This window comes from Otolemur garnettii, unplaced genomic scaffold, assembly GCF_000181295.1.
Source record: "Otolemur garnettii isolate 467f Iridium unplaced genomic scaffold, OtoGar3 scaffold00013, whole genome shotgun sequence".
Classification (NCBI taxonomy): domain Eukaryota; kingdom Metazoa; phylum Chordata; class Mammalia; order Primates; family Galagidae; genus Otolemur; species Otolemur garnettii.
The window spans coordinates 17,367,946-17,376,587 of NW_003852408.1; the positions used below are offsets into that span (position 1 = coordinate 17,367,946).

Genomic DNA, 8,642 nt, shown 5'->3' on the forward strand with positions numbered 1-8,642 from the left:
AAAAAAAAAAAAAAAAAGAAATACATGTACTTAAAATGTACAGTATGTCCAAAATTTATTAAAATACAACCCAGAAGCATCGCTAGCAGTTATTAGGACCCAAGGAAGGATTCAAACCTAAGACATCTTTGCACATTTCATTGTTACCAGTTTTGACTTTTACTCAATGAACTCTTGGGCTTAACTAATTCTGTTGCCTCAGCCTCCCAAGTACAGGCGCCTGCCACAATGCCCCACTATTTTTCTGTTGCAGTTGTCAATGTTGTTTAGCAGGCCCAGGCTGGGTTCAAACCCGCCAACCTCGGTGTATGTGGCCGGCGCCCTAACCACTGACTGCAGGCACCAAGCCACATGTATTTTTCTAAATTGTGATGTTATTATATTATCCATTGCTCTTTCTTATCACTTTTCTCCTTTTTAAAATAATATAATTAGCATGAAGCCTGCAACCATGGGCACCTGAAGGTCGTGGAGTTGTTACTCGAGCACAAGGCATTAGTGAACACCACTGGGTATCAGAACGACTCACCGCTTCATGACGCGGCCAAGAATGGGCACGTGGATATAGTCAAACTGTTACTTTCCTATGGAGCCTCCAGGAATGCTGTGTAAGTGGTTCTTAAAAAATGGTTTTTAAATTGACTTGTATTTCTGACTCAAGGTATGTGCTGAAGCAGAGGCTTTAATACCCAAGTTGATGGCTTCCTCTGTTAACATTCACAACTAAAATTAGTTCTGGTCATCAGGCTTTGTATTTAAAATCAGGAGTCATGCCCTTTTCCCTAATGGTATAGTTGGTACTTTGTATCTGTGGGTTCCACATCAACTGTGGATAAAAAATAGTCAGAAGAAACAATAGTAGAACAATAAAAATGCAAAGAGAACAGTATAATACATACATATAATAACTATTTACATAACATTTACATACAGCTTCTATGTGTTAGGTATTACAAGGAACCTAGAGATGATTTAAAGTATGTGAAAGCATATACTTTAAATATGTAAGTTATGTGCAAATACTACTTCACTTTTCTATAAGAGACTTGAGCATCTGCAGATTTTGGTCCTGGAACCAATTCTCCAGGGATATCAGGGATAACAAGGTCTTTATATTTGAGGGAGTTTTTTTCTCTCTTATTTCAGAAACAATTGTCAAGTTAATTTTGGAAACTCATTTTTATGGACAAATTCACTTAATGTTTATATTCTGTACTGCGATTCGTAGTTATTGATAAGAAAACGATTGGTACAGAAATAATTATTTTGTATGCTTCCTAATACTTTAGAATTACTTTAAATACTCCATTCCTTTGATACTCTGTACTTTGTATAACAATGGTTAAAGTATGTAAGGATTCAGAGATTGGGCAAGGGCGGTTGAATTATTTCTTAGACTTTTCACATCATTCAAATGAGGCTCCGGGTAAATTGTTTTTCCGTGTCAGGACACAGAGAGGCATTAGTGAATGCCAGCAGCTGCATTTTAAAATTGCTGTTGTCGAGAGTGTCACAAGCAAATGCCATCTGTAGTTTTTTTAATCTTTAATCTGTATCTTAGCTCATGTCTCCCTCTATTCTATTTTATTCTTTTCAGTTAATCAGATAGTTGAAATGAAAATGCAAGAATTGCCTCCTTGTGCTTTTATATGTTTGAAAAGAGCACATAAAAGTCGGGCTTACTCTGGTTACAGAGGCAAATAAGAATTACGAAATGCAGAACTTGGGTTTGTAACTTCTTCTTGGTAACCACTTAACGCAATTTAAAAAACAAGTTAATAATACAAACTAACCACAGCCATACTGTGGTGCTGTTAGTTTTAGGACCCTGACTAATCTTTTTTATTTCTCATTAAGTTATAACTGGAGCAAATTCAGGAGATATATGTATTCTGTTTTTGTGTCTGTGTCTCTGTGTGTATCTGTATCTTATATAAAGGGCATTAACAGAAATATCTATGTCGATATAAGGACCTAAAAGATATGACCCTCCTATGGGTGTAGCAAGCCACTGGGTAAAGCAAATCATTGCTCGGGTCAGGTGAAACTGAATAGTTTCTATCCTAAGGTTCTTAAATCAGCCATGACTACTTTAATGAATGGAGCGCTGGTCAGGGCGTTGGGGAATCCAGCTTTTATTTGTGACTCCATTATTGACTTTATAGCTTCAGGCAGGTTAATTTCTGTGCCTTGGTGTCCTCACCTATAAAACATGGGTGATGCCTGCTGCGTTTCTATTTCTTCAGAGCACAGTGAGGATTAATGAGCCAAAACACAGAACCTGTCTTGTGGTTTGTACACCATGATTCTTCACTGCACTGTGAGGGCTTATTAATACGCATGGAGCGGGCCTGAGACAGGGAGTGAGCTGCCTTCACAGGTGACCACTGTTATTTTAAATAGGCTCGCGGAGGGAAGTGGCAGATTTAAGGACCTATCTGTAGCCCAGCACTGTCAAGTAGACCTTTCTCTGCTGATGGGAATGTTTATATCTATGCTGGGCATTCAGTAGCCACTGATAATCTGTAGCTATTGAATACTTGCAAATTGGCTAGTACTACTGAGGAACCAAATTCTAAAATGTATTTGTAATAAATAGCCATATGTTGATACAGCTCGGATAATTAGGTAGGACGGTTTATTTGACAGAAGAGGTTGGGATTGCCGCCGGATGAAACGTGGGGTAGGTGTAGGTGTAGATTTAGTCCTACGGTCTAGCAGTGTGGTAGCTGTTTCTTTTGTAGACTCTTGGTCATCATATTTAAGTATTTCCCTATGTTTTTGCTTTTCGTTTCATTTTGTCGTAGGTCTTAACCTGAGTGGCCTTGCCTGTTTCCTAACTGATCTCCTTTTCAGATTTCCTGTCTTTTTATTCATTTCCCACAACTTAGCTTGAGTGCTTTCAAAAAAACCCCTTGCTTTAAAACCCTTCAGTGACTTCCTCTTAAAGTTTTTAAAATAAAGGTAAAAGTCCGGTACATGGTTTATAAGGCTCTGGATGGTCCCTCACTGCTTTCCTCTCCAGCTCCATCTGTCTGTCACAACTTCTGCTGTCCCCCTGCCATCACGCATCATTTGCCCGAGGCTCTCTGAAGTTTCGTTTCTTTAATATGTGCCAGCCTGTCTTGTCTCCTGGCCATTATGATGCTTTTACTTTGGTAGCTAATTTCCATTCCTGAGTTTCATCTCTGTCATATTTCTTTCTGGCTGCCTTTCCTGGTTGCTCTTGTCTGTACGTGGTCCGTCTCCCCAGTCAGAGGCCTTCGGTGGATGTGCGTTTACTGCTTTCTGTGTTCCTGTGAGGCTGCAGGGGTGTAGACCAGGAAGCATGTTTGTTCTCTAGACCCGTCCAGGTCCCTAACATAGTCTATACCTTCACCTGTTTGTAGAGTGAGTTAGTGTTGGAATGAATGAAGATACTGGGTATCTTGTTCTTTCTTTTGAAGAAAGGTGAGATGAGATGGAAACAGGAATCACCTCCATCTTTAACCAACTTCAACCAAGTATGGCAAGTTTTCGTAAGCTGCACCTTTTCTAGGGTAGTACAACTGGTTCCTGGGAGCTATTGGAATAAATTTTGTGTTTTATGGACAGAATTCTTAGCCTCTTGCCCAATTGGTATCCATAGCACGTTACATTTTGTGGGATCGTGGCTATTGAGATTAATTCTTAGACATTTTTAAGGCCTCTCCCCACTTCCATCTCTCTGCTGCCCACTGCAGCCCGTCAGTGCTAGATATGGTCCTTTTAGAATTAGGTACTGACAGGTTATAGTAGGAGAAGTTCATTTCTGTCTCTGCCACCATTTCTTAAGGAGCCCATGGCATGGGGCATGGAGATTATGGGGGTTTTAATTTCCTTTTTTGTTTAAAGCTTTTACTCCTCATAAGCCCTTAATAATTTAGATTCTGGAATCTGAGTTGGCAAGCATGTCTTCTTTTTCTGCTTCACATATTTTTTCTTTTGATGGGACTCTTTTCTCGATAACTAGGCCTAAACTCTTCCCATAGCTGGAAGAAGGAAGGTAAGAACCAGAAAGGGCAAAGGCCATTCTGTCTGTCTGTCCATCTGTCTCTGTTTAGGGCTTGGTACTTGGAATACTTGAAGCACCAGGGCCCATTTGCTCATTCTAAGTTTCTAAATGGCCTCCTGCAGGTCTTAAACAGACTTAGGGAATCTCCTTCCTTACCTCAAGGCTGGTTTCTTTTCCTGGATGCCTCTTTTTCTCTGTAGGTTGTGTCATACTCCCTCCACTGCTCCTCACTTTATCAGCTCCCCAGTTCTGTCTGGCTGCTTAGGTTCTAGGAGGAGTGAGCAGATGGTTAAACCACTGATTATAGAACAGGACGAGGCATATCTTTATAGCATAGTGTCCAGGACTCTATGAAAATCTAGAGTAGGGGCTGCAAGTAAGACTAGAGGAAGTTATGAAAGGCTTTGTGGAGGAGGCAGCACTCCAGCTGAGTTGTGAAGAAGCAACGGAATGGGGGCATCGGCTTTTTAGGAAGAGAACATGCCAGGTGCTAAGGTGCTCTGAGGCCAGACTGTTCATTCATTCTGGGAACTTCTGTGAATGATGTAAGCCTGGACTGAGAAGGAGGAAGATGATAAGATAAATAAAAGGCTGGAGAAGGTGGGCAGGGGCTGTGCAAGGCTGTGTGGCTAAAGACTTCCCACTTTAAATTAAAAACTTCTTCCACCCTGCTGGACAGGGAGCTCAGCAAAAGGTGTGTCCAGAGATCCAGGGGAGGAGTGAGGAAGTCTGAATTAAAGTGGTGACAGCAGCCAGTAAGTGGGAGGGGAGGTTTGGGGAATCAGCTCTATTTATTAATGTATTCTTTCAGATGAAGTTTGATTTCCTTTGTCAAGTTTCAAAAATACCTTATCAGGGCATTGAAATTGGGTAAGTATATGGATCACAGTGTCTTCATAAAGTTGGTTTTTCACTTGGGACCATGTTTCTCCATTTATTAAAGCATTCCCTTAGATATATTTATCTTAGGAAAGTTTTTAATACGTGCGTGTGTTCATGTGGATGTAAGTATTTATTGAGGTTATTCTAGGAACATGTTGAGTGTCTCTTATCCAAAATACTTGAGATTAGAAATGTTTCAGATTTGGGATTTTTTCAGATTCTGGAATATTTACATATACATAAAGAGATATGTTAAGGATGAGACCTAAGTGTAAACATGAAATTCATTTTTTTTATATACACATAGCCTGAAGGTAGTTTAATACATTATAAATAATGTCATGCAGGATAAAAAGTTTTGGTTAATTACTCACGTTTGGAACTTTTTGTGTTAGGTGTAATGTTGGCACTCGGACAGTTTTGGGGTTTGGAGATTTTGAATTTCCCATCTTTGGATTAGGGATGCTCAGGCTGGAGGGTATTTGGTTCTTTTGTTGCCCCAGTGAAGTGGGCGTTCTCTGACTACAGTTCGTTATTCCTGATACAAAGGAAAGCCCTTGATTTTAGTACACTTCTCCTCTGTCCAGCCAACATCTAATTAATTCTAAGGATCTAATTATCATTTACTAATTTTCATTTCTTCATTTGTCAAAGCTACCAGGACAGAATTGCAAAATAATGGTGATAGTTGGCTTGCTTGTTTTGTTCTTCTTTTTTAAAAAACATTGACTATAGTTTTACTGTCCATATTAATATGTGTTAAAAAAACAAAAAGATTTATGTCCTGTAGAAACTTTTTCCCATTTACTTTAATAATTTTTAACAAGGCTATATTTATTAAATGATTTTCAGCATATACTTAAATGACCTTCCACTTGTTGACTGGTGATGTCGTTAATACATTTTCTAACTTTAAATCATTCTTCCTTTTGAGGCTGTTCTTCCAAGAAATATTTTATATACATTTTCTAGGATTTTGTTTAGGAATTTTGCATTTATAAGTTAGGATGATTCATGACTTTTTTTATTTCTCTCTTTTTCCCCCTGATTCATGATGTTATCTTTCATTTTTGCCCTCAGATTTTGATAACAAAATTATAGTCATAGCTTCAGGTAATCAGATTGCTTTCCAACTTCTCTGTTCCCTGGAACACGAATAGAATAGCTTACAGAAATAACCTCCCCTTCCCTCATACACCATTTAGTACATTATCTGTTTTGATAACAGTTTACATGTTATACAATTTTAAGAGATCATGCCAATTTTATTAGTAGTTATCATTGTGAAATACTAATGAATTAATTGTAGAGTACTGGCACTAAGGAGAAGATGGAGTTTTTCATCCCATTAAGTTTATCCTCAAGTATTGCTTGTGGACTATACAAATTTTGCCTGTTTTGCAGTTTTATCTTAGGCCATGATTTTTAGGAAGGTTCCTGTGAAGATCACCTTGCTGATGCTTAACGCAGGCCACACCAGTGAGACAGAGCTGGGAGGAAGTACTGGCCCTGCTGTACTCCCCGTGTTCATATCAAACCCATAAATCTTGTATAACCTTCCTTTGTGTATTTTTTTAGTCAAATATAGTAGCAGTCTGTATGTCCTGAATGCTGAACAATGCTGTCCTTGTTTTCACATACTTCAAAGCCCTGTGAACGGCAGTGGGCTTATAGGCCAGCACTGTGTCCCTTGATGTTCATTGCACTGTAGACATAAGATGTGGTTAATAGAGTTCTTACTAGAAGCATGTTTGATGAAAGACCTGTGTCTTCAATCAAACGCAGATTCTTCTTACTCAACATATGGCGTATTTTGATTGGCTTTTTAAACTTTCTTGCTAGTTTGAATTATTTCACTTGGGAGTAGGAGCCAACTAGAGAGGAGTAAAGATTTTTATAATATAATCCGGGAGGACTATATTATAAAATCGAGCCTTAGAGTTATTCCTGAGTGTCCTTAGGAGAGAGATAAGCTTGTGCCAGAGAGTTAAGGGGTCCACGTTGTATTCTGATATGTTCTGCTATTAAGTTGTCATGAATGGTGTTTAGTGCACATGACCTTAAATATTGAAAAGGCTCAAGAACCATCTTTTTGTAAAGATAATTGAGCTTTTTCTAACCCAGGATGTCAGGAGAGTCAACAACTTGGTCATATAATTAGACATTGAAAGGTTATGGAAGACAAGGCATAGGAAAAGAAAGAATGGAAGATTATTTACTGCAAAGCAGAATTTAAAGTGTCTTAATTGGATATTGATGAAGGAAAATCTTAAAACTTCATAAGCCAAGGCATGGGAGCTAGGAATTAGTCATATGCAGTCTTAATTTAAAATATCATTGATACTGTTTATTTGCTGTCTTCATTATTTAATTAAAAATTAAAAGGGCCAGCCTGGTGACATAGCAAGACTTTATCTCTATAAAAAAATTAAAAAACAAATTAGCTGAGGTGGTGGTGACCATCTGTAGTCCTAGCTACTCAGAAGGTTGAAGCAGAAGGATTGTTTGAGTTTAGGAGTTTGGGGCTGCTATGAGGTATGATTGTGCCACTGAACTCCAGCTTGGGTGACAAGCAAGACTCTGTCTCAAAACAAAACAAACAAACAAAAAAAAACCAAAGAAAAAAAGGTAAAAAAAAGGGCTTTCATAGTAAACTGGTGAAATCTCCCAATGCTTTTTTTTCTCACAGAGGATGTATATTCTTCAGGGTTATGGGGCCTTAAATCTTTATGATTATAGAGGCTTCAAGTATAATATAGTAGAAAGTCATATATGTACTTCGGATGTCATCTTTTACTTTGATGTAATTTTAGTATCCTGGCATCTTACCTTTTAATGTATTTTTTATTGCTTGTTTATGGAGAGTGGTGTCTTGCTATGCTGCCCATGCTTGAACTTGTGATCCTCCTGCCTTAGGCTCCCAAGTAGCTGACGCTACGGGCACGTTCCCATTCCGCCTGGCTATTGCCGCCTTTCTTAAAGTCACATTTTACTTAGATTACTCTATAATGTTCATTGAGCTTTTACTATGCAGACTTTTGCATTTTTAATGTATCTTGCACTTAAATCCAGTATTGATTCACTTACCTCTGAAATTTCTTTTTTGTATAAAAATTTACCTCTTGTGAACTAAAATAAGAGTCAATTATCGAAGAGGGAAAATCGGTTGTATGTATTTTGGCTTCAGCTAATGACAGAAAGGTTCATATCTTCTGTAATGTTTGTTGTCTGGCAAAATTTATGTTGATAACTGTTCAAAACGTCAGTGGTTATCCATCTTCCCCACGGCCTTCTGTACATCCCAGTGTGAACCTTGGACTAATTGTCTTGTGGGAATATGCGGAGAATAACATACGCTATTTTTATGGATATGTAGGATTTAGAATTTGGTACTTGGTCTGCCATTAATAGTTTTCCTCGGAAGGATGTTGAATTCTTAAGTAGAAAATATTATATGGACCATTGGACCTATTAATTGTCCCATGCCCTAGGTTAATTTTTAAAAAATTAATTGCCTACAACAGATCATTTATGTTTTATAGCTTTTAAATACTCTGGTGGTCCTTTGAATTACTGTGCTGCTTTTTCCTGCTTCACAGCAAGCAAAGTGACTTGAAAAACTAAATCTATGTGTTTGCAGTTTGTAGTTGTTCATAAAGGATTTCATCGTGGTCTGTCTTGGTATCCCATCATAGATAAGGTAGCATTAGAAATGCCTTTTTTTTTT

The 8,642-nt window shown here is 38.1% G+C and overlaps 1 protein-coding gene across 1 annotated transcript in view; it reads left to right on the forward strand.

Annotated features, from left to right (window-relative positions):
* Positions 1–8,642, forward strand: part of BARD1 (BRCA1 associated RING domain 1) — a 129,354-nt gene that overhangs the window by 73,197 nt on the left and 47,515 nt on the right. The gene's annotated exons all lie outside the window — the stretch shown is intronic.